Raw genomic sequence first — 23,436 nt, 5'->3', positions numbered from 1 at the left:
GGCCTATTTAAAAAGTCCCTTATCTGTGAATTTTTAGTGAATATAATGTATCCTTTCCTATTCAAATCTGTAATTTTTTTTAAAATATAATAAATAAATCCCCTCTATAAATATACTTCTGTAAGTTTTAAATATTTAAAATGTCCTTCTGTTGAACCCACGTTATACTTACATATTTATACGAGTGACCCTCCCGAGGCCTCAGCATTGCACGCTGGTTGCAAGAGGCGTGGATATATAGCCCTGCAAACCACTTATGCTGTTGTCTCTCCACTAGGTTAGGAAAATATAATTCCTCGAAATGGCGTGCTTGTTCGTGTTGAAGCGGAAGAGATGAGATGCTCGAAGGCAAATGCAATCATATCTTGAGACCGGGTGAGGTCGGAAATACCAGATAAATGGGGAACTTCCACCTATAAAAACAATTTCTTTGATTAAAATTTCTTCATTAAAGAAGCTTACGGAATGAAAACACATTATGAAAATGCTATTTCTGAATTCTTATTACCAATTTCAAATAAGAATTTAATTATCTTTATTAGCTTTCAATTTGGCTCTGATATCAACTGTGAGATCCCGGTCTCCACCGCGCAACGGATTCGGGGTACTAGCAGCGGAAGTAGCACATCGTGCGCGAGTAGGGGGTCTCACACTCGAGCCTCGCCCACAGATATCCGAACAAGAGACTAATCCGTCGGTTTGTCCAAAACCGAAACCGGAAAAACTTCCTTTACCCGGAAAGCACGGGCGATTCCACCAGGATAACTCTTTACTCTAACGTAGTCAAGATCATTACTGATCAAACTGATCCGACTGCACCTCTAACGGTACTTGGTCAGATCAAGGAAGAAACTTGCACTTGGATCATTGGGATCAACGCTTTTTTCTCCATCAAGAGGCACAGCCGTTGATTCTTATCCATAGAATAATTACTATCCGGGATTTACTTCATCGATCGTAATAATAGAAATTAAATCTCGATTTACGGATCCATCAGTCCAGCCTAACCCCATCAGTCCCATGGGTTAGCCAACCGCCCAACCACTGTAGTGATGGGATCCAATTAAGAATTTGGTTACGTTTTGTCCCGGGTACCAAGGAAAAGAGTTCCAAGGCCCCCTAGCCGAAAGTTCATGCAAACATAAAACTAGTCACACCACTTATACACCCAATATGAAATTGCCTTTTTCTTAGCATCAGCCTTTTTCTTAGCATCAGCTAACTTTAAAACAATCCTTTAATGAAACCATTATATCACTGATGACAATCCTCAGTCTCTGGTTGAATCCTTATTTTCAGTCATTCATCGGTATACTTATGACATCATTGGTAACCAGAACGCTCACCACCTGTTCACTCAGGGGCCTTTTCCATAGTTCCTAGCTCATAGTAACCGGAAATATATTCATATAATAGAATGGAACCTCCGTGCAAGATCAGCAAGATCAACCCACAAATCCATATAAAAGAGCCATGGACTCATCCGTTGAGGACCAGCAAGGTCAATCAACCAGATCCATGCCCGGTTTCAGAAAACAACTCTTATTCCTTGCTCCAATATCTTCCACGACGCAGGTGTGGGTATCTTCGGCGACCCAGAGCCCGAGCACCGTATGGTCAGCACCCTCTAGGATCCTTCGCAGGTGACCTAGCGCTTCACTCATAGGCCGCTTCCTTGGTCCTCCCTAATCCACCGTACCGGAAGCTCCCCATTTAAATCGAACCGAGGCTCGTTAAGACCTCGACCGACCTTGCTACGCGAGACATCCTCCATTGTCAGCAGTTGCAACTTTATCAGTTAGGTCTCCTTGACCTTAATCTACAAGACGGTCAAAATGCTTCCCCAGCATTCTTGACATAAAACATTCATTTACAAACAGTTCACAAAATACAGTTTCTATATCGAACTCTCATCTTTCCATTTTATCCTCCTTAGTCCACATTACTTATTCCACATCTCATTCATATGTATTCATCATCATCCATTCACTCATATCGACGACACATTATTTCCCATACACATTCACATTCATTATTCTACATACACATCCATACATACATCCATTTTCACATCCTCATTCATACATCCACTTCCACATACATACATCCACATCCGTATCTACATCCATACATCCACATCCACATCCACATCCACATTCATATCCATACATCCACATCCACATCCACATTCACATTCATACATACACATCCACATCCACATTCACATTCATACATACATATCCGTATCTACATCCATACATCCATATTACATCCATTCTCGCCCTACACATTCCATATACATCTTATCATATCTCCTACACCTCTTATCACATCTTATCACTTTCCATACGCATCTTATCACATATTATCACATCTCATACACCTCTTATCACGTCTTATCACATTTTATATCTTTTTATAGAATACAAGATAATTCTTATATTTGATATAAGATTTCTCTACATTTTTATTTATGCATAAATTCCATTTAAGGAGACTAACACTTTCGAATTAAAAATCAATCTTTTATGCATCTTCCTATGCATAATTTCATTTTAAATAAAAATGACACTTTTGAATTAAAATTCAATCTTTTATGCATCTTCCTACGCATAAATTCAATTTGGATGAGAATTGACATTTTTGAATTAAAAATCCATCTTTTATGCATCTTCCTATGCATAAATTCAATTTGGATGAGAATAACGCTTTTGAATTTGAAATCTTATTCTTTTATGCATCTTCCTATGCATAAATTCAATTTAGATGAGAATGACACTTTGAATTAAAAATCAAACTTTTATGCATCTTCTTATGCATAAATTCAATTTGGTAGGAATTACACTTTTAGAATAAAAGAATTTCTCTTATGCATCTAAGTTATGCATAAAATCCATTTATGATGAAAATCACACTTTTAGTGTAAAAAGAATATCTTTTATGCATACCTCTATGCATGAAATCCAATATGATAAAAGTAACACTCTTACAATAAAATAATCAACTTTTATGCATACCTCTATGCATGAAATTCAATTATGATAAAAGTCACACTTTTATAATAAAATAATCAACTTTTATGCATACCTTTATGCATGAAATTCAATTATAATAAAAGACACACTTTTATAAATAAATAAATAACTTTTATGCATACCTTTATGCATGAAATTCAAATATGATAAAAGTAACACTTTTGATATAAAAATTTATCCATTATGCATACTTCTATGCATGAAATAAAAATGATAAAAGTAACACTTTTGATATAAAAATTTATCCTTTATGCATACTTCTATGCATGAAAATAAAAATGATAAAAATAACACTTTTGATATAAAAACTTATCCTTTATGCATACTTCTATGCATGAAAATAAAAATTGATAAAAGTAAGACTTTTGATATAAAAATTTATTCTTTATGCATACTTCTATGCATGAAAATAAAAATGATAAAAATAACACTTTTGATATAAAAATTTATCCTTTATGCATACTTCTATGCATGAAAATAAAATTTGATAAAAGTATCACTTTTGATATAAAAACTTATCCTTTATGCATACTTCTATGCATGAAAATAAAAATTGATAAAAGTAACACTTTTGATATAAAAATTTATCTTTTATGTATACTTCTATGCATGAAAATAAAAATGATAAAAATAACACTTTTGATATTTAAATTTATGCTTTATGCATACTTCTATGCATGAAAATAAAATTTGATAAAAGTAACACTTTTGATATAAAAATTTATCCTTTATGCATAATATAAAAATTTTATTTTCTCTATAATTACAATGAAATTCTTTTAATTAATCTAGGATGATAATTCCTAGAATATGGTAGGAAGTCCTCTTTTCATGCTTTGAATATGGTAGGAAGTCCTCTTTTCATGCTTTGAATGAAATTATTTCATGTGTAAATTTTTACAAAATTTTGCCATAGCTCCACTGCTATGACTGATAAATCTCAATTATTTGAAAAGATTAAGCTTATCTTTAAGGAAATGATTAGAATGATCCCTAATTGGATCATTAATCCATAATGGATTGAATCAAAAATAATCATGAAATACATAAACTAAAAGCATAGAAAAAAAAACTATCAATTTGGTCTCAAGCATAGATTAATCTTGGATTAAGGAAAAGCTTCATTTGGATTGAGAATGGGTCATGAGTATGACCATTTCTTGAGTGAGAGAGAAATTACATAAAAACCATAAGAATTTAAACATAAATGGAAATGTATGTAATTCTTTACTATCATTAATCAATTAACTTCAATAGCATTCATCAAATTATGTAACTCTTCACTACTATTCCTCAATTAACTTCAATAGCATTTAAAAACCATACCAATTAAGCTTCTCAATATTGAGAGGGGTTGAGAAGAGAGAAACATTGAGAAATTATAGAAAAGATCAATATTCACTATTTACCTTACAAATTGCTTGATTCTTTGTTCACGGTAGAGGCCCCCAACCAATCAATTGGTTAAGTATGTTGATGGAGCCACCAATGGGGATTGAAGAAAGAAGGAAGCTCCAAAAACTAGTGAATTATTAATGAATTCACAGTTCTTGGCTTAGGTGGAGTAGAGTAACGATGCATAAACACTATATATTTTTCAACAAGGGGGAGGCTTCTATTTATAGGAAAAATTGAGCTCCTAACCAAACAATTTGATTCTAGAATTTTCTAAATCAGTTTGGTCAATATTTGACCATTTTTTGGTCAGTTAAGCTAACTTTTTGGAACTAGACTTGAATGAGGAGAGAGGAGAGATGAAATATCTCAATTTTTATGAGTTTAAAACTCATTCAAGCCTGTGAAATATGCACCTCCTTTAAAGAACTCCCCTTCCTTACACATGTGTCAAAATGGAATCATTATACCCAAAATATCTCATATTTTTAATATTGCTCATAGTTTTTTACTAATAAACCTTGTACATTTTTAACTCTTCATCTTATGTGAAATATGCACCTCCTTTAAAGAGCCTTTAAAGAACTCCCCTTCCTTACATATGTGTCAAAATGGAATCATTATACCCAAAATATCTCATATTTTTAATATTGCTCATAGTTTTTTACTAATAAACCTTGTACATTCTCAACTCTTCATCTTATGTGAGCATTTACTCATTTTTGGATACCCAAAATATCTCATATTTTTAATATTGCTCATAGTTTTTTTACTAATAAACCTTGTACATTTTCAACTCTTCATCTTATGTGAGCATTTACTCATTTTTGGGTATCTTCTTTTACAAATTGGATTTATCTCCTCCTCCCTACACATGGATTGATGCTATTGGCCCATAGGAACCTTAATTGGACCATAATCCAAAAATTTCTGAAAATCTAGACCCTTAGGCTAAGGTCCTTTATACCCATTTTCAATTAATTCCAATTGCACATTGGAAAGTTCTTTTTGAATTTCTGTTTCAGGGGAACTTATTTTAATAAGATGAGATAATTTTCTATCCAAAAATATTAAAAATCTGAATATTCTCTCTCTTAGTTAAAACAGTTAGAAACAAGTCTTTTATATTTCTGAAGAGGGATTGATCACAGGGAAAGATGCTGGACATTTTGAGAGGCTGGGGAGGATCTTACACGGGCCTTCGGTCCCCCCACATGCTTGCAAAGTTTGGTAATGATTGGAGCATGTTTGGGTTAGTGATTAGCACCAAGTGTGGATTTTTCAAGTCTCTTGGTACTTAAGAGGCCATGGAAAATCTGGGTCTTCCCCATACCATCGTACCCAAACATGCTCCGATGGGGACAAAACTTTGCAAGCATGTGGGGGGAACCCACCCCCACATGCTTGCAAAGTTTGGTCATGATCAAATCATGTTTGTGTTGGTAATTTTAGCGCCCAGTGTGGATTGTTCACGTCTCTTGGTGTTTAAGAGGCCATAGAAAACCAAAGCCTTTCCCATACCATCGTACCCAAACATGCTCCCCGATGGGGACCAAACATTGTAAGCATGTGGGGGGGACCTACCCCCACATGCTTGCAAAGTTTAGTCATGATCTGAGCATATTTGGGTTAGTAATTAGTGCCGAGTGTAGATTTTCAAGTCTCTTGGTGCTTAAGAGACCTTGGAAAATCCGGGCCTTCCCCATACCATTGTATCTAAACATGCTCTGATTTAGACCAAACTTTGCAAGCATGTGGGGGGGGCCCACCTCCACGTGCTTGCAAAGTTTGGTCATGATCAGAGCACGTTAGGGTTAGTAATTAGTGCCCAATGCGGATTTTTCAAGTCTCTTGGTGCTTAAGAGACCTTAGAGAATCTGGGCCTTCCCTATAACATTACATTGTACCCAGACATGCTCTGATGGGTGGGTCGCCCCCCCCATGTCTGGGTATAATGTAATGTTATAGGGAAGGCCCACCCCCACATGCTTGCAAAGTTTGGTCATGATGATCGGAGCATTTTGGGTTGGTGATTATTAGCGCCAAGTGTAGATTTTTCAAGTTTCTTGGTGCTTAAGAGGCCATGAAAAATCCAGGTCTTACCCATACCATCGTACCCAAACATGCTCCGATGGGGACCAAACTTTGCAAGTATGTGGGTGGACCCACCCCCACATGCTTGCAAAGTTTGGTCATAATCAGAGCATGTTTGGATTAGTAATTAGCACCCAGTGTGGATTTTTCAAGTCTCTTGGTGCTTAAGAGGCCATGGAAAATCGGGGCCTTCCCCATACCATTGTACCCAAACATGCTCCGATGGAAACCAAACTTTGCAAGCATGGGGGGACCCACCCCCACGTGCTTGCAAATTTTGGTCATGATCAGAGCATGTTTAGGTTAGTAATTAGCGCCCAATGTGGATTTTTCAAGTCTCTTGGTGCTTAAGAGACCTTGGAAAATCCGGGCCTTCCCCATACCATTGTACCCAAACATGCTCCGATTGGGACCAAACTTAGCAAGCATGTGGGGGCGGCCCACCTCCACATGCTTGCAAAGTTTGGTCATGATTGGAGCATGTTTGGGTTAGTAATTATCGCCTAGTGTGGATTTTTAAAGTCTCTTGGTGCTTAAGAGACCTTGGAAAATCTAGGCCTTCCCCATACCATTGTACCCAAACATGCTCCAATTGGGACCAAACTTTGCAAGCATGGGGGGGACCCACCCCCACATGCATGCAAAGTTTGGTGATGATCGGAGCATGTTTTGGTTAGTGATTAGCGCCAAGTGCGGATTTTTCCAGTCTCTTGGTGCTTAAGAGGCTATGAAAAATCGAGGTCTTCCCCATACCACCATCGTACCCAAACATGCTTCGATGGGGACCAAACTTTGCAAACATGTGGGGGGGACCACCCCCACATGCTTGCAAAGTTTGGTCATGATCGGAGCATGTTTGGGTTGGTAATTAGCGCCCAGTGCGGATTTTTCAAGTCTCTTGGTGCTTAAGAGGCCATGGAAAATGAGGGCCTTCCCTATACCATCATACCCAAACATGCTCCAAGGGAAACCAAACTTTGCAAGCATGTGGGGGGGACCCACCCCCACATGCTTGCAAAGTTTGGTCACAATCGGAGCATGTTTGGATTAGTAATTAGCGCCCAATGCGGATTTTTCAAGTCTCTTGGTGCTTAAGAGACCTTGGAAAATCCGGGCCTTCCCCATACCATTGTACCCAAACATGCTCTGATGGGGACCAAACTTTGCAAGCATGTGGGGGGGCCCACCCCCACATGCTTACAAAGTTTGGTCATGATTGGAGCATGTTTGGGTTAGTAATTAGCACTTAGTGCGGATTTTTCAAGTCTCTTGGTGCTTAAGAGGCCATGGAGAATCGGGGTCTTCCCCGTACCAAACATGCTCCGATGGAAACCAAACTTTGCAAGCATATGGGGGGGAACCACCCCCGCATACTTGCAAAATTTGGTCACAATCGGAGCATGTTTGGATTAGTAATTAGTGCCCAGTGCGGATTTTTTTCAAGTCTCTTAGGTACAATGGCATGGGGATTTTCAACAAATAATATGATAGCCAGTGTTAAAAAAATTAAAAAACCAAGAACATCAACTAAAATGTAATGATACTCAATAATGAAAAAACTCATAATGATATAAACATCAAATAAGTACATCAGAATGTGAGCTAACCCAACTACTCTAGGTTTAGTCACTAACTCAAGAGATCAAGGTATAATGAAAATGAGCTATCCCAGCTATTCTGAGGTTAGTCACTCCCAAAAAATCTAAGTACAATGTAAGTGAGCTAACCCAGCTAGTCTGAGTTTAGTCACTATCAAGATAGAGATCTAGTGAAACTCCTTGGCGGCTAACTAGGAGAGATTGGCTATTCTTCTTGGAAAAATGTCTGTTTTTAGGCTAAAGCCAAGGGCGCCCACTACATGAAACTAGATAACCTCATCTTGCAACCACCCCTCTCTCAATGTATGAAATCACACATACATATGTTGGTAGATTTCTTCTCATGCATGGACTAATGGAGAAAAATCACACCCTCAAGCAACAAGTCCCAGTCCAAAAGGATGACTTGCACCCTCACGACAAATGCACCAATGTTGAATGCCATTTTGGATAACATTTGTAGTCCAAATCACATGCAAAATCACTCACAACTATCTAAAAAGCAACCGACATAGATATCCTAGGATATAAACAAGTTAAAAAAACCTCAATCAAATCAGCCGCATGGGCATCCATAGTATCAAAATCACATATACAAATGCCCCAAGCACTCCTCAAGTGTAGCCACACACACAAAGGTAGGTAGAGTCATCAAAAGACCAAGTCCCATGGGCATGTGAACACAAAAATGTCCCATCAAGCTCTCCTTATCCATAACCATTACCTCAAGCTTATGCCAATGGGGAAGGTGATAAAAATAACTAGCCCATTCACACTTGAGTGGTCACTTCACACACGAGTGTCCAACCAAAGTTCGATTTCGGTCACTCTTCTTCTTGTAAAAGAATAATGTCTGGTCCTCCTCTAGCATCATTGTGGCCCTTGTTTGGCCTTCTATAAAGCATCATTCTTGCCCTTAATCCATCATGTTTCCATGCACTTTGGTGGCTCTCATTTAGCCTCCTTGGAAACATGTGCTAGGAACCAAAATGTTGTCCAACAATGTTGTTGTTGTGCATATTCCTAATGACATTTATTCTAACCCACACACCATGAATGGGTCCTTTCCCCACTCCCTTGCGATGTCCACCATAGTTGTAGGTGCATGAGGGTTTGAACCTAGGTATGTGCTCATATTATTTATTTCTAATATTTTCAAATGGTTTGCTTTAGTGTATGGGTACACATTTTTTGTGATAGTTTATGTTTATTTTCTTAAAATAATATCTATCCAAAGCCTTGAAGCCTATATATTCTATCTCACTTCTATTGTATTATCCTATTAATTAAACTCACAAATAGCATGCATTAGTTAATGGGTTGCTCCTTGTACTTTCTCCAAGTTTTTTCTCTGCCCATCCTCACTTCTCATCCTTTCCCTAGCCTAGAAGGAGGCAAAGTTTCCCTCCACCGCTACTCATTACTAAAAATGGCAGCTAGAAAAAACACCCGATAGACATACCAAAAGCTCTTAAGAAAGCAATGAAAATCGTAAGTTCAAAAGCACAAACACTTACTTCATGTGTCATTCAATATGTGTTAGTGACTTGTCACAGGACCCGACACTTACATGGTTCTAGACCACCTAGTCAGCTCAGAGGAGCAGAGCGACCAATGCAATTGTGCCCAATGCGATAAGCCAATGCTAGGACTTTAAGACATCTTTGTACCTAAGTGTGAGGAGATTGATCATGAATGCAAAGCGAGTTAGTTCCTAGGGCTATCCAGATTCCATACTACCTTCCATAGATAGAAACAAACTTAACACAAGATTGAACACTTAATAGATAGAGAGAAACAAACTTAACACAAGATTGAACACTTAATAGATAGAGAGAAACAAACTTAACACAAGATTGAACACTAAATAGACAGAGAGGAATCAATAGTAAGACAAGGGCCAATCCATTCTTGAGTATTACAGTACAATGTCTTAGTAAGAACTATGCACATGAACTGCTCACTCAACTCTCATGTGCCCCTATTTAGTATTGTTCCTCTCCTTAGGGCCTGAGTAGACTCAACATGAGTCTCTCTATCTAGACAGTAATGCACTCACTTCTATAATATCAGCCTAGTAGACTAGGTCCACTCTAGCTCCTCTATCCCCTTATCTGACTAATTTCCCTTTTTTCCATTACAATCACAGGTACTACCCGTTCATCAAGAACGTGTTACAAGTTTGTTACAAAACAAAAAGTCTTAGTTTGTTGCAATGGTCAATCCAGCAGTGATCTGGGTAGCAGCCAAATTGGCTGATTAACCACCAACACCTGGCGATCATGGTGGACGCTACACCAACAATGTGCAAAGCCCACAATTTCTTGTTTGGAAAAAAAGGTGCCTAGATTGCCTCTTTGTCTGGATCCTCCAGTCTAGATTCCCTAAGGCTAGTTCTAGTTGCCTTCTTCTAGTACCTCCTCTATCGCAATGCCCCCTAAGATGAAGTTGATTGGGTGACCGTGGTCATACTGTGGCTCATAAGCCCTCTTCCTGCTACTGCTGCCCAAGCATGCCCTATGTTAGTCCTCTCGTCATCCCTTTAGAATTGCACATCAATGGGTGGCTTTGGATGCCTTGCCCTTTCTCTATTTATTGCTTCCATATCCATGCATGTTGCAAAGGCATGTGGCTCTGTTTGCTCTGGGGTGATGAGGTCATCTTTAAATACTGTCTACTCTAGCTCCTTTGGCCTTCTTCTCCCACCCCAACTCCATTTCCACCCATAGGGTGGTGTACCTGTAGGTTTGGGCTTTAGAGCTATCGTTTTCCTTTCTTCTTGTTGACTCCTTTGGTGAGGGGATCTAGCAGTGTCACTCTTTGAATGAGCTATTGCCTCCTCACCTAGATCTGTGAGTCATAAGAGACATACTACTCTGGATCCAGGGGAGGGGCTCCTTCCTTGTCCTGATGCCCCTACTTGAGAGTTGCCTTGGCCTTGCACTTCGAACTAGATCATTAATTTTGTAATTTTTTCCTAGTTAGAAGGTCTTAGGGCACCTGCCTGCTCTGCTGGGCTATTTGGATTAAAGTTTGCATATATTTGAGGGTGATTTTCTTCTAGACACCCATGCTCTTTTGGCCCAATTCCTCTGTATAGTGGTGCACAGAAGTGTCATTTACAGTGTCAATTTCCAGTCGTTACCTTAGTCGGATATGAAGAGTCACTTTTTGATGAAGTGGGTTGCTGCCTATCAAGGGCTAGAGCAGCACGGGTCACAGAGAAAGCCAGTAGGCGCTATTGGCAGAATTTACTCAGCATTGAAGTGCATGGAGGCCGAATTGCAGTACAAGGCTAGTGTGAAAGAATCCAAGCGAGGGTTGGTATGATGGCAATCATGGACAGTACAATAAGCATCACATCTGTCATGGGTGTATCAAGGGTTGGAGCCGCACGTCTCACACAGAAGGCGAAGGAACGACAGGCGTTGTTGGCCAAATTTAACATGAATGCTGAAGCGCATGGCTGGCAACGGGCAGATGAAGTCTGGCGTCACGCAAGGGAAGCACATAATTGTATAACGGCAATCATCAATGTTTAATCGGCACATCACTTACTGTCAGAGGTTCGATTGTATATGCAGAAGAAGAAGCTTCGTCTATTTTAATGCCATATGATATGGTTAAATAGGAGAGGGTTCACGCTGCTAGGTTTCAGAAGGGACTAGACACAGGAATTACCGAAAGCATGATTAGAGCAAGGATTCGGATGGTTGCAGAAGCCTTATTCAGAGATGCAATTAATGTTTTGGTGGCTGTTTAAATTCTTCAGTTATTCAAGAGGACGCTCATGCGCAAATGAACTTTTGTGGAAGGGAGTTGTGAAAAGATGCAGGGGGGAAGAGAGCTTGAGCTCTTGCAAGCACACACACACTCACAAAACCCTAATAGAGAACACACGAGGCTGAATATCTTCTTCTTCTTCACTCAACACTCAACACACCATATACAAGATAAGAGTACTCACAATATGAAAGGTACTCAACCAATACATACACGGGTTCTCTATAGTGTGAACCCAACTAAATGAGCTGGCGCTATAACTATGCCAGTCTCTAGAGTGGCTGTCACACAGTCATCCCACTGGCCGCATACACCCAAGATCTCACCAACCATGCCAGTGGTGTAAGTGTGGGGCCTATCCCCCAGGCGGGTCATCAGTATCCACTGCCTCACTAGACGAGCTCGATATCTCAACAAGTTGAGTATCATAAAGGAGGATTACTCTTCTTCGGAGATGGAAGTGAAAGGTGGATTGTCTGAGGCAGATTTAGGTAGATGACTTCTATCAAGGTTGATGCAATCTGATGGAGGCATATCGGCAAAGAATCGGATGTACTACCGGGAGATGCGGAACCGACAAACGAGCACAATCTTGGACGAGCTTTGGATGAGGCATCTGATTCTCTATTAAGGGAGAAGTGGGTTCTCAATAGCTTCGCAATTGTTCCCTCGGGTGTGCCAATGTATAGTGGTGCACAGAAGTGTCATTACAGTGTCAATTTATGGTCATTACCTTAGTCGGATATGAAGAGTCACTTAGTTGTCATAGGAAAGGTCACTTATTAGGAGTCTTTTAAAAGGCATAGCCTTCTTGTAATCGTGTGTGTGGAAAATAACTAACACAAAAATCAATTAGTTGTCATAGGAAAGGTCACTTATTAGGAGTCTTTTAAAAGGCATAGCCTTCTTGTAATCGTGTGTGTGTGTAGTCGGATATGAAGAGTCACTTAGTTGTCATAGGAAAGGTCACTTATTAGGAGTCTTTTAAAAGGCATAGCCTTCTTGTAATCGTGTGTGTGGAAAATAACTACACAAAAATCAATTTCGGTTTCGTCTCTGTCTTGTGTGTAATGCTCCAATGAGAGTCGCTTCTGTTCCTTTGTGTATTTCTTGTTGAAGGCATAGCCTTTAACATCCTCCTGGACTCCTTTTTTGTGGGTTTTCATTTTCCCCATTTTCCCTTTTTACCAAACCTTGGAAGTCCTCTAGCATCTAATCTTTTGCTCGGACTTCCTTGCGTGCACCCTCCTTATAGCGTCCATCTGCTCCCTTCTCTTTCGCACCTCTTTTGCGTGCACCCTTCTCATGGTGTCCAGTTTCTCTTGTCTTTTTCAAATGTCAATATGAGCTATTGTCAATGTGACATTCAGCTCATTGACTGTCATTTTTCCTCCTCTTCCTCTTGTCATTCTTGCAAGTGTGTGTTAACCCAATTCTAGGGTTTACAAGATGTACCACCATTATCTTACATCGAGTCACGATAGATACACCCAAGGGTCATACATTCAAGATATGAAGCAATAGTGTCCAAAGCTACAGCTTGGACGGGCGCTAGTAATGGTGTGACACGGAGTATTTATGGCAATTTCCGCTTCAAGAGCATGTGGTAGCAAGATATGATGAAGTCCTAAGTGATGTACTTCATGGAGATATTGTGAGAGTAGTCATTGTATATGGCAATTGGGTCTAGCTTATCTAACTTTGGGAAGCAACATCAATTCTTGCATAGTTTGGTTCTTGTAGACGTCACCTAAAATCTATGGACATCCTTTTTTCTTCTAAAACACAAGAATTATTACATTTGTGCATTGTGGCTCCCTTTCATGCATTTCTCTCATGAGCTAATTTACTTTTCCCCTCTTAGCTTAGCTATATTCATGCTATAGTGGAAAATGGGTTCTCCTTAATGAAATAAAGATAGTCAACATAAAATTGATATGGACCTTCAGTTTGACAAATTTTTATCTATTGCATTTGCAAACAATGAGATTGCTTTATTATATTAATGCCATGGATTTAATGAACTAAACTACCAAATTTTTTTCTTTAAATTGATGACCATGGAACTGTTACAAATTGTTAGTCAACTTGTGTGAAGAAGAACTGTATTAGTCTTGTAAAAAAAAGCCACTTTTGTGGCTAGTTGGACATGTTTATAAAAATTCTATTTCTCTTTGAATGTACTATTTCAAAGAAAGTCCTTCTATGAATTTGTACCTTACACAAGTATGTAGTTGAAAACAATAGCAAGAAAAAAAGTGTTTGAAAAACCTAGCTTTTGAGAGTCATCATTAATGGCATTTTCAAAAAAAATGGTGACTTTGAGTTTTTGTTCATAAAATTCTCAAAGCAATTTTTAGCAAGATGGTTTTTTTTAAACAAAAATACTTCTATATATGTATGATACATTCACGTAGACATGGGGACAATTGGATGGAAGACGAAAATGACTTGAGCTGCCCCTCAAAGTTGACAAGCTATGAGGTGTTTCGTGTGCATTTTGATTTTTGACTTTTTTGAATAAACCAAAATTGGTCTAATATAGTATTCATTAGGCAAACAATGGACTGTCATTTTTTTCCCTTAAGGATTTCCACACCTCCTCTCTCTAGAAAAATGGGCTCATGGTGAAATTTTTGCAAATCAAATCAAAAGTTGGCGGAGATTTCACATTTGGAATCTACTCATTGAGAGCTTTCCAATGATATATAACATGATGGGAAATTTTGATTATTCAAGAAGTCCCCAAATTGCTGATAATGTGGCATGTAACTGCAAATTCTTTCATTCTATTAGAAGATCACACAATGATGCCATAGTATGACTTTTTGACATCATATGTAGCAGTTATCATCAGATATATGAAATCCCGTTGGAGCCACTTTTGTGGCTCAATTACAAGACTAGTATTAATGTATTTCATCTAAATTACTAGCATCAAAATGTCTCTTTCCTTGTAATATAATGCCCAAGATCAATGAGGTAAGTATATAGTGACAACGAAACAAATAATGCTACATCATTTGTAAAAGCATTTGATGTGTACATATTAAACTAATTGATATCTTAATATTAAACTTAATGTTTATATACTATTGCATACATTTTAAATTTGAGGTTTTAATCTTTCCTATCATCTCAACATATCTCCCTCACATGATACACATGAGAACCGTGTTCAATGCCATCACCCACCGTAGTAGCCATCCCAACCCCTTTCCCTTTCCCCTTGCTCATCCCATTGATTTACATAAGAACATTGCTTTTGCACTTATTTGAGAGAGAATTATTGTGAGGGAGAGAGAGAGAGAGAGAGAGAGAGAGAGAGAGAGAGAGAGTTGAAGCCTCCATGCATATAGAAGGAATGCTCATTATAATACCATTAAAAATATTCACATGGTTTTGCTGAAAAAAAAATTAAGCAAAATAGATTGAGTCTTCTCGATTAGAGACGAGTTATAATGAAGGAATTCTCATTATAATACCTTTATTACAAAACATTTGAGCAAAATAGATTAAGTTTTCCTAATTGGAGACGATTTGCAAACTACCATTTGCATGGTGTCTACCTAGTGCCATTCTCTTATGAATAATCTATTATTTGCACTTGATAATGTCAGCAACAATCGATGTGCACAACATTGTGGACAACATCATAGACATGGTTCTTTATTGGTCATACCTCCTTTGACTCATCTACATTACTCTCAATAATGAGCATTTCTTTGTCATGGTGGAGGCTGAGGGTGAGTATACTCTCCCTTATAGGATGAATCTAGTCAACTATCAACCAATACCATGTAGATTAGTTCATGGACATGGTCACCTATGCCTACGACTCAAACTCCAACACCCATTGTTAATCGTCTTGTCATGACACACTCATGACACACGGTTAACATGGGCTATCATTCTAATCTTTGCATATACTCTTGATGTACTTTATGGTATTATGTTATGTTTTACTAAGAGAACCTAATGCTTGGCCAACATGTATTTCATGCAAGTTATCTTTGTATTTTATGTCAAATTAATAAGGCATCCCTCTAAGTTTGCACTTCATGCTTAAGTACAAGAGTTGAGATGTCCAATATGCTTTAGTATAGCAAACTCCTTGCATTAGGCATGTCGCGTGAACATACTTAAGTGAGTGTGAACACTATGGGCTTGTATATATATCTATTTTCTCTCATAATTCAGGACACTCTCCCCATTATACTATATTTCTTTTTCTTGTGAGTCTAATTTCCCTCTTGTGATTAGCTAAATAGTGTTTGTGAGGTATTCAGTAAAAGCATGCTGAGGTGAGCAAGAGCTAGGGAGGGCTTTTATATCTATGTACGTGTGCGAAGGATCTCCCGTCTATCTCAAGACTACCCTTGTGCACAATGAGGCGTGAAGAAGGAGCCAATCTTTCCTGCAAAGGAAGCTAAGACCTACGGTTCCGACTAGTTGGCAAGTCCCTATAGGATAATTAAGGTAAGCCCCGAGCATATGGTTAGCCTTAAGATGGCAATGTTGCAAGTGAGGCCCCTAGTGTTATTTCTCTTAATTAGATTTGAGAGATTATTTACATCATTTGGGTGATGGGAAACCTTAACCAAGTGAGAGTTTTGAGAAGGAATGAGAACAGTGTGTAAGTTCATAGTTTTTTTCTCTGGGTAAAAAGAATGCCATTTTCTTGTTTTCTCTTAATATTTGTTTGTAGATTTAGTTTTTGTTATGTTTTTAACTTTCAATGCATACTAGAAGTAGTTTAGATTCAAGTAGAATGGTTATTCACATCATTTTTGCTTCGATTTTGCCTACTTTTTTGTTTATCCTTAATCTTAGAGTAAAAATCTCTAATTTTGGGCATAATCTTAGTTTATTGCATGGTTTGTCTACATAATCTTGTGCAAGATATCATTAGGTTCATCGATATGCATTTAGAATGTTTAAATTGTTTAGAAATCACTTAATTTTTGTATTTTTTCTTAAGCGGACTAGTTTTTTAATTAGTGAGGTTACTTTAGGAATGCAAAAATCTCAAAAAACCCAAACTAGAATGCTTGGGTACCCTTATTCTCTTGATTGCTTGTACCTATGCATTGTTAATGTACTTTCAAAGAACGTGTGTCCTTCCATTCATGTATAAACATCTTGAAGTGCTAGAATGAAGATGGACACTGCAACCCATACCATTTCTGAAGCATGTCTTCTTCGTATGCGTGTCTTTCTCAAGTTTATATTAACAGCTTATAGATATCAAACGAGCATGAACATAAAGGCTATGATTATATTGGATGTGAGGAATCGATGGACATCAACAAAGATCTCAGAGTACATTGCAAGGTAGATAATCCCAAATTCATTACCACATTTGAAACTAAGTTACACGTTATTCATCAAGTCATAGGATTTTTGTGCTCGTTTGTGTGAGTGAATTTAAAAAAAAACCATCCATAAAGTATGGCAGGGAGTTGGCACAATTCTCCCCAAAATTCTATAAACATAGGAGAACATGCCCTTCCCCCATTTCCCAAATAGCACTTTCGATATCGAAAGTGGACCAAAACACCTTTAGTGTTGAAGGCGCCCATGAGTCCTACGTATCGATTCATGATACAAAACTCATTTTCAAATGTGTTAATGAATTTTTAATTTTCTAATTTGCAAGGTATTTTTGAATCCCCATCGAACATAAGAATAGGCTTTAAGCTCATCGATTGCAAATGTCAGTCTAGCATTGCTTTCAAGTATGCTTTCAAATTCATGTTCATTTGAGTATTATCCTCTACACTACACGAATGATGCTACCCAAGCACTTAAAAGAATAAAAAAAAAACAATCTTGTTTTGCAAGCTTTAGAGCATGGAGTGCACTTGGTTTCGATGATGATGATGATGATGATGTGTGTGTGTGTGTGTGTGTGTGTGTGTGTGTGAGAGAGAGAGAGAGAGAGAGAGAGAGAGAGAGAGAGAGAGAGAGAGATAGAACTTGCTTGCATTTATGCACAAAGACATTTTTTGCATGAGGTAGTTGGGGATTCTCAAGCATATACAAGCTTGCAAAATATTATTTCGTAGAAATCCCTCTTGAAATTTTTTGATGAATATGGTTCCCCTTTGCTATAGTGCGATCGGCGCTATCTAGGCCTACGTCATGTTCTTCTCGGTGGGGTTTGGCCCTGTGGGGTGGGTGTTGGACTTGGAGAGTCATGGCCTCTATACACCACTTGCAAGAACACAAGAAGAAGACACAATGGGATCAGATCTGGGGGACAATGTGTGGCGGATAAGTCATGGCCTCTATACACCACCCTGTAGACACCTAAGAAGAAGACACAATGGGATCAGATTTGGGGACACTAAAATCCCATCTCCAAGGATACTAATCAACTCAGCAACAGTCCTCAGTCCTCCAGCTGACACCACGAGACACTTCAATACCCTCCCAACCTCCCTATCAGACCTAGCTACTTGCTTTAGTTGTCCTCTCAAGTCAGCACTAACCTCTAGCACCTTTAATCATACACTTAAGAGCTTCTCCTGACCACAGCTCCAGTAGCTGACCAAAACCACTCTCGGTTGTTGCTGATGCAGAAATGTCTAATTCTTCTCTTTGGAAAGAGTGACCCAAGAGCCTGAAACTTATTACGGTGAGGAGTACGAGACGAAGAGGAATGGGAATGGCCAACTTACACCTGTGCTGAGTAATCCCTAGAGATATTTCAGAAAAGTATGGAAGTCCCCAACCCCTCCTCTCTTTACCAAGGGTGCCTGCATCCATATCTATACTACGATATCAACTTGGGCTTCAAGGCACAACCTTTGAGTAACTAAAACTGCTTTAGTAGAGAAACGAGAACCAATTGCCCAAATCTCACAACCAGAGAATGAAACGTATGACCCAGTAGAAGAGGAAGAACTAGAAGAACCTAAAGACCATATTACTTCTGAGCATATAGATGACCCATGTTTGGGGTTCACAAACACAACACAACTAACTACTACTGACACAGCAAAGACAACCCCATTAGGTAACACTAACTTCAATTCCCACATCAGGCTAAACACAAACAGAGCATAGAGAACACAGATTGAGTAGAAATTTGCTAAACAAGATAGAGAATAACAGAACAGAACTGAAATACCATATTTGATTGATCAAGATGAATCATACATTGCTTTCTCCTTCTTCTCTTACTACTTATAAAAGACGACTACAAAGTCCCTATAAATAGGTGACTTCAGACAGTTTTAGACAGTTGTAACTGGAATGTCACAAGACACTAACAGATAATATCCGACTTAGCCAGATCATAACAAACTCCGACTGATCAATAATCCGACTGAGTAGAATTCCGACTGAGCAACAATCCGACTGAGCAAAGATACATAAATCCGACTAAGCAACTATTAAGTAACTATTAGGTATTCCATCTGTAGTTCAACAACCCACCATCTTATAATGGGGAAGAAAAATACTTGAATCACCTAGGCTTTTCAATGCATAACCTTGAAGAGTTGATGAAGGCCCTACAATTCTTGGTTGAGGTCAATGCACCCACATGATGCAAGCTGTCCAAGCTGAAGAAACACAAAGACAAATCAGACACCAAGCTTTTACAATACCAATGGCACCAGTAATACATCCCATAGTAAATATTATTAGAGGTCTAAACACTCGTCCACCTCATGTTAGAAGAGGTGTGGTCGACAACTAGCCCCAAGAACTAGCCCGTCACATTTCCTAGAATCCTTTGTTCCATTGATTTGACCAACAAGACCAAATATAGGAGCATGTTCTAGACCAGTAGTTGAGAACCCTGATGAATATGTTGCCCCACCTCATGGATACTATCCATACACACCCCCTCCTACAATTACACCATTGGACACAGCACATGCCGACCCTTTAGGTATGGCTAGAGGAATAGGAAGGGGGGTTGCACAAGATCTTGCAATGGCAAGGGAGCCAAGAGAAACACAAGTTAGCTAGTGCACATTGCAAAATTGTTGATTCAGTTTCTGAGGGATGGTGATCCCATCCACCAACACCTAGAGATGTTTGAGCAAGCATGTGAAACCTATGGGGAAGTCGACGATGTTACTAAACTTTGTGCCTGAGAGTCCAACTCTAGACGGAAGAGCGGGACAATGGTATTGTGTGTTGAAACCTAAGGAGAAGGTTGACTTCGATACACTCAAAATGTTGTTCATTCAGATTTGCACCAAGTGGTGCAAAGTGGAGTGCTACAATTCAACTTGGTAATCTTGAGCAAAATAAAAGAGAATCTATTCAAGATTACGTATCATGCACAAAACACTTTAACTCTCACTTGCAAACTAAGTGAATGGGATGATCAAATTTTGCCTAAATTCCAACTGGGAATTCAGAACGAGAAACTTCATGACTATTTAGTCTTAAAGGACCCCTCAACTTTTGATGAATGTGGTAAACTCGAAATAAAAATGGACAATAATATGAAGGAGATTGAGGAACAAGAAACTCATTCAACTACTTGTTCTATTTCAACCGAATCTAGTAAATCAAAGGGCACTATCCTAAGGATTTCCACTGATAGGCTAGTGAGTAAAATGACGATCGATGAGGTTACCAGTGCATTGCTAGAGTGACTGAAAGAAAATAATGTGCATGAACCCACAAGAAATCAACACTTGTATCCTAGGAGAGAATTAGTTTGGTGCCCAATTTGCAGGAACAATCATTTGGGAACAGAGTGTCTGGATTTGAGAGCCAAAACCTAGTTATATTGTGCTCATTGTCAATGGTATGGTAACCACGACACTTCTTGTTGCTACTACCACCATGTTGAAATTTGAGCATAATGATGAGCTATGGTGGATCATACACTAGAATCAACATAATTAACAAAGTGATTAGCAAGTGATTAAGATGTAATTAGTGAATAATTAGCACATAGATTAATGTAGGCATGGATACTCAAAAACCAGCAAATTCTCATTAGGGCTATGCCTCAATTTATAGAGATAACATCAAGCATCTAATCCCATTGATTTCTCCATCATTCACTCCCAGAATATCTCCACCTTTTGCCTGATTCTCTCCACCTCTTCTCTTTTCCCTGATTATCTCCCAGAATAACTCCACACTCCTAAATTCCCTCATGCTACCCATTATTCTCTCCCAGTAGATTCTTCTAACCTTTTCACAGGTTCTTTCACAATTACATCTCCTCTTTTACAGCCTCTATCCAAGAGCTTGTTCCCACACACACCCTATTCACTTGTATTTTTCAACACCTCCCCTCAAGTGAATAATCCTAGCACACCTAGACCCTATACCAAGTTTGCCTCCCCTTACTTGGTAGTCCGCGACCAGTGTCTACTCCTCCCCTCAAGTTATCTCAGCACACCTAGACCTTGTATCAAGTTTCTTTCTTACTTGACAGTCCGCGACCAGTGCCTCAAGTCCCTAAACTCCATAGTCCTTGACACTCTCTCTCTCTATGTGTCCAAGACTACTATAAGTGCCCGCGACCTTGACTAAAGTGCTCACACATACATCTACCTACCACTTGGCCTACATCATCGGTGGCTCAGAGGTGGTTTTACTTTATTGGGACAGGTTACATTGGGTTGTGGGGTCTCTCTCTCTCTCTCTCTCTCTCTCAGAGATTTTCACATGGCTCCTCACTCTTTGGATCCTCACATCTTCTCTTCTCTTCAGTCTTCTGGCCGTGGCAGCTTCTCTCCACGCGTCCGTCTCTTCTTTCAGTCTTCTCGGGGCAGCTTCTCTTCTTGTGGCAACTTCTCTTCTCATGTCCATGTCTTCCTTCAGATCTTCTTGGTGTGGATCCTCTTCTTGGGAAGAGATATTCTTCTTCTTTCATGGCTGGGGCCATGAGCTCGTCCGTCAGGTCATTTTGCTCCATGTGAGCAACATGTTTCAATGTTTTGCTGAAAGTTCCTTTGGGTTTTTTATGTTCATCTTGTGTCATTATGCAATGCAAACCCAAATTTATGCGGGAGGTCTTACCTCTTGCCTTATTCTGGACAAGGGCAGTGTCTGTTCCCATTTTTACACTGATGTAATGTGCCCAATACATAATGCGTATAGCATTCATTCTCATGCACATTCCCAAATGCAACTCTGGCTGTGAATAATCTTGAATTTGAGTGAGATTTACAGGCATTAACCAAAGGTTAAATGCAAAATGATGATTTTCACAATTTTATCAGCACAATTTTTCCAGAAATTACATTAAATTAAGGGTAACCAATTTGTACGGGATGGTTGGAGTATCAAACCAACTCCGATTTGAAATCTGAAGTTATAGGGATCTGTATCAGATACCTAATGGTTAATTTGAACCCTCAATTGCACCAAAGTATAGTGATTAGCACTGCTTAATCACTGATTAGCAAATTAATGCTCTGTTTTGTGTGCAAAAAACAGAGTATGCGGGGAGCCCAAATCTGGTGCCTTCCACTTCAAATGAGCTCAAATGATTTCAAAGGCATTAATAGCAATGCGTTTAGTAGAGGATTAAGCCAAGAAACACAAGATTTGACCAAATAATGAAAGCTTAATCTCTGTTTTACCAAAGTCACCTGCAGATTTGATGAAGAGCTTGGATCTCACTGTAGACTTGATGAAATTGATTTCTGTCTTCACCAGCTTGTAGAGCATGCTTGATTACCCCTTGGGCTAGGAGGAATTGAAGAAATTTGATTTGAGCAAGTAGCAATGGCAAAAATCCCTCAGAAAAACGGCGCCCTTCATTCTGTGAAAATCTGCATTTTTGCGCTGAATTGGCCCACAAGAATTGAGTTGAGTGTAGCCCTATGAGTCTACTATAAGTGCCTAAAAGGGCTTAGCCTAATGTTATGTGTGCAAAGAGAATGGACTCCTCCACTGGCTGGGGGTGAAGGGGAAGATGAAAAACTCACTAAAAATTGATTTTTTTTGCTAATTACCTACTAATCCTAATTAATTCACTAATGGGCTCATAAATCTGATTGATTCTAGGCATGGCTCTGATACCATGTTGAAATTTGAGCATAATGATGAGCTATGGTGGATCATACACTAGAATCAACATAATTAACAAAGTGATTAGAAAGTGATTAAGATGTAATTAGTGAATAATTAGCACATAGATTAATGTAGGCATGGATACTCAAAAACCAGCAAATTCTCATTAGGGCTATGCCTCAATTTATATAGATAACATCAAGCATCTAATCCCATTGATTTCTCCATCATTCACTCCCAGAATATCTCCACCTTTTGCCTGATTCTCTCCACCTCTTCTCTTTTCCCTGATTATCTCCCAGAATAACTCCACACTCCTAAATTCCCTCATGCTACCCATTATTCTCTCCCAGTAGATTCTTCTAACCTTTTCACAGGTTCTTTCACAATTACATCTCCTCTTTTACAGCCTCTATCCAAGAGCTTGTTCCCACACACACCCTATTCACTTGTATTTTTCAACATCCATTCTCAAGCACACATCTACCTTGGCATCCATGTGCCTGCCAATCTTATTGAACACTACG

Source organism: Cibotium barometz, chromosome 41 (genome assembly GCF_041138505.1).
Source record: "Cibotium barometz isolate CiBa-2024 chromosome 41, ASM4113850v1, whole genome shotgun sequence".
NCBI classification, from domain to species: Eukaryota; Viridiplantae; Streptophyta; class Polypodiopsida; order Cyatheales; family Cibotiaceae; genus Cibotium; species Cibotium barometz.
The sequence above is the reverse complement of the archived record's forward strand: the minus strand, read 5'-3'. Positions refer to the sequence as shown.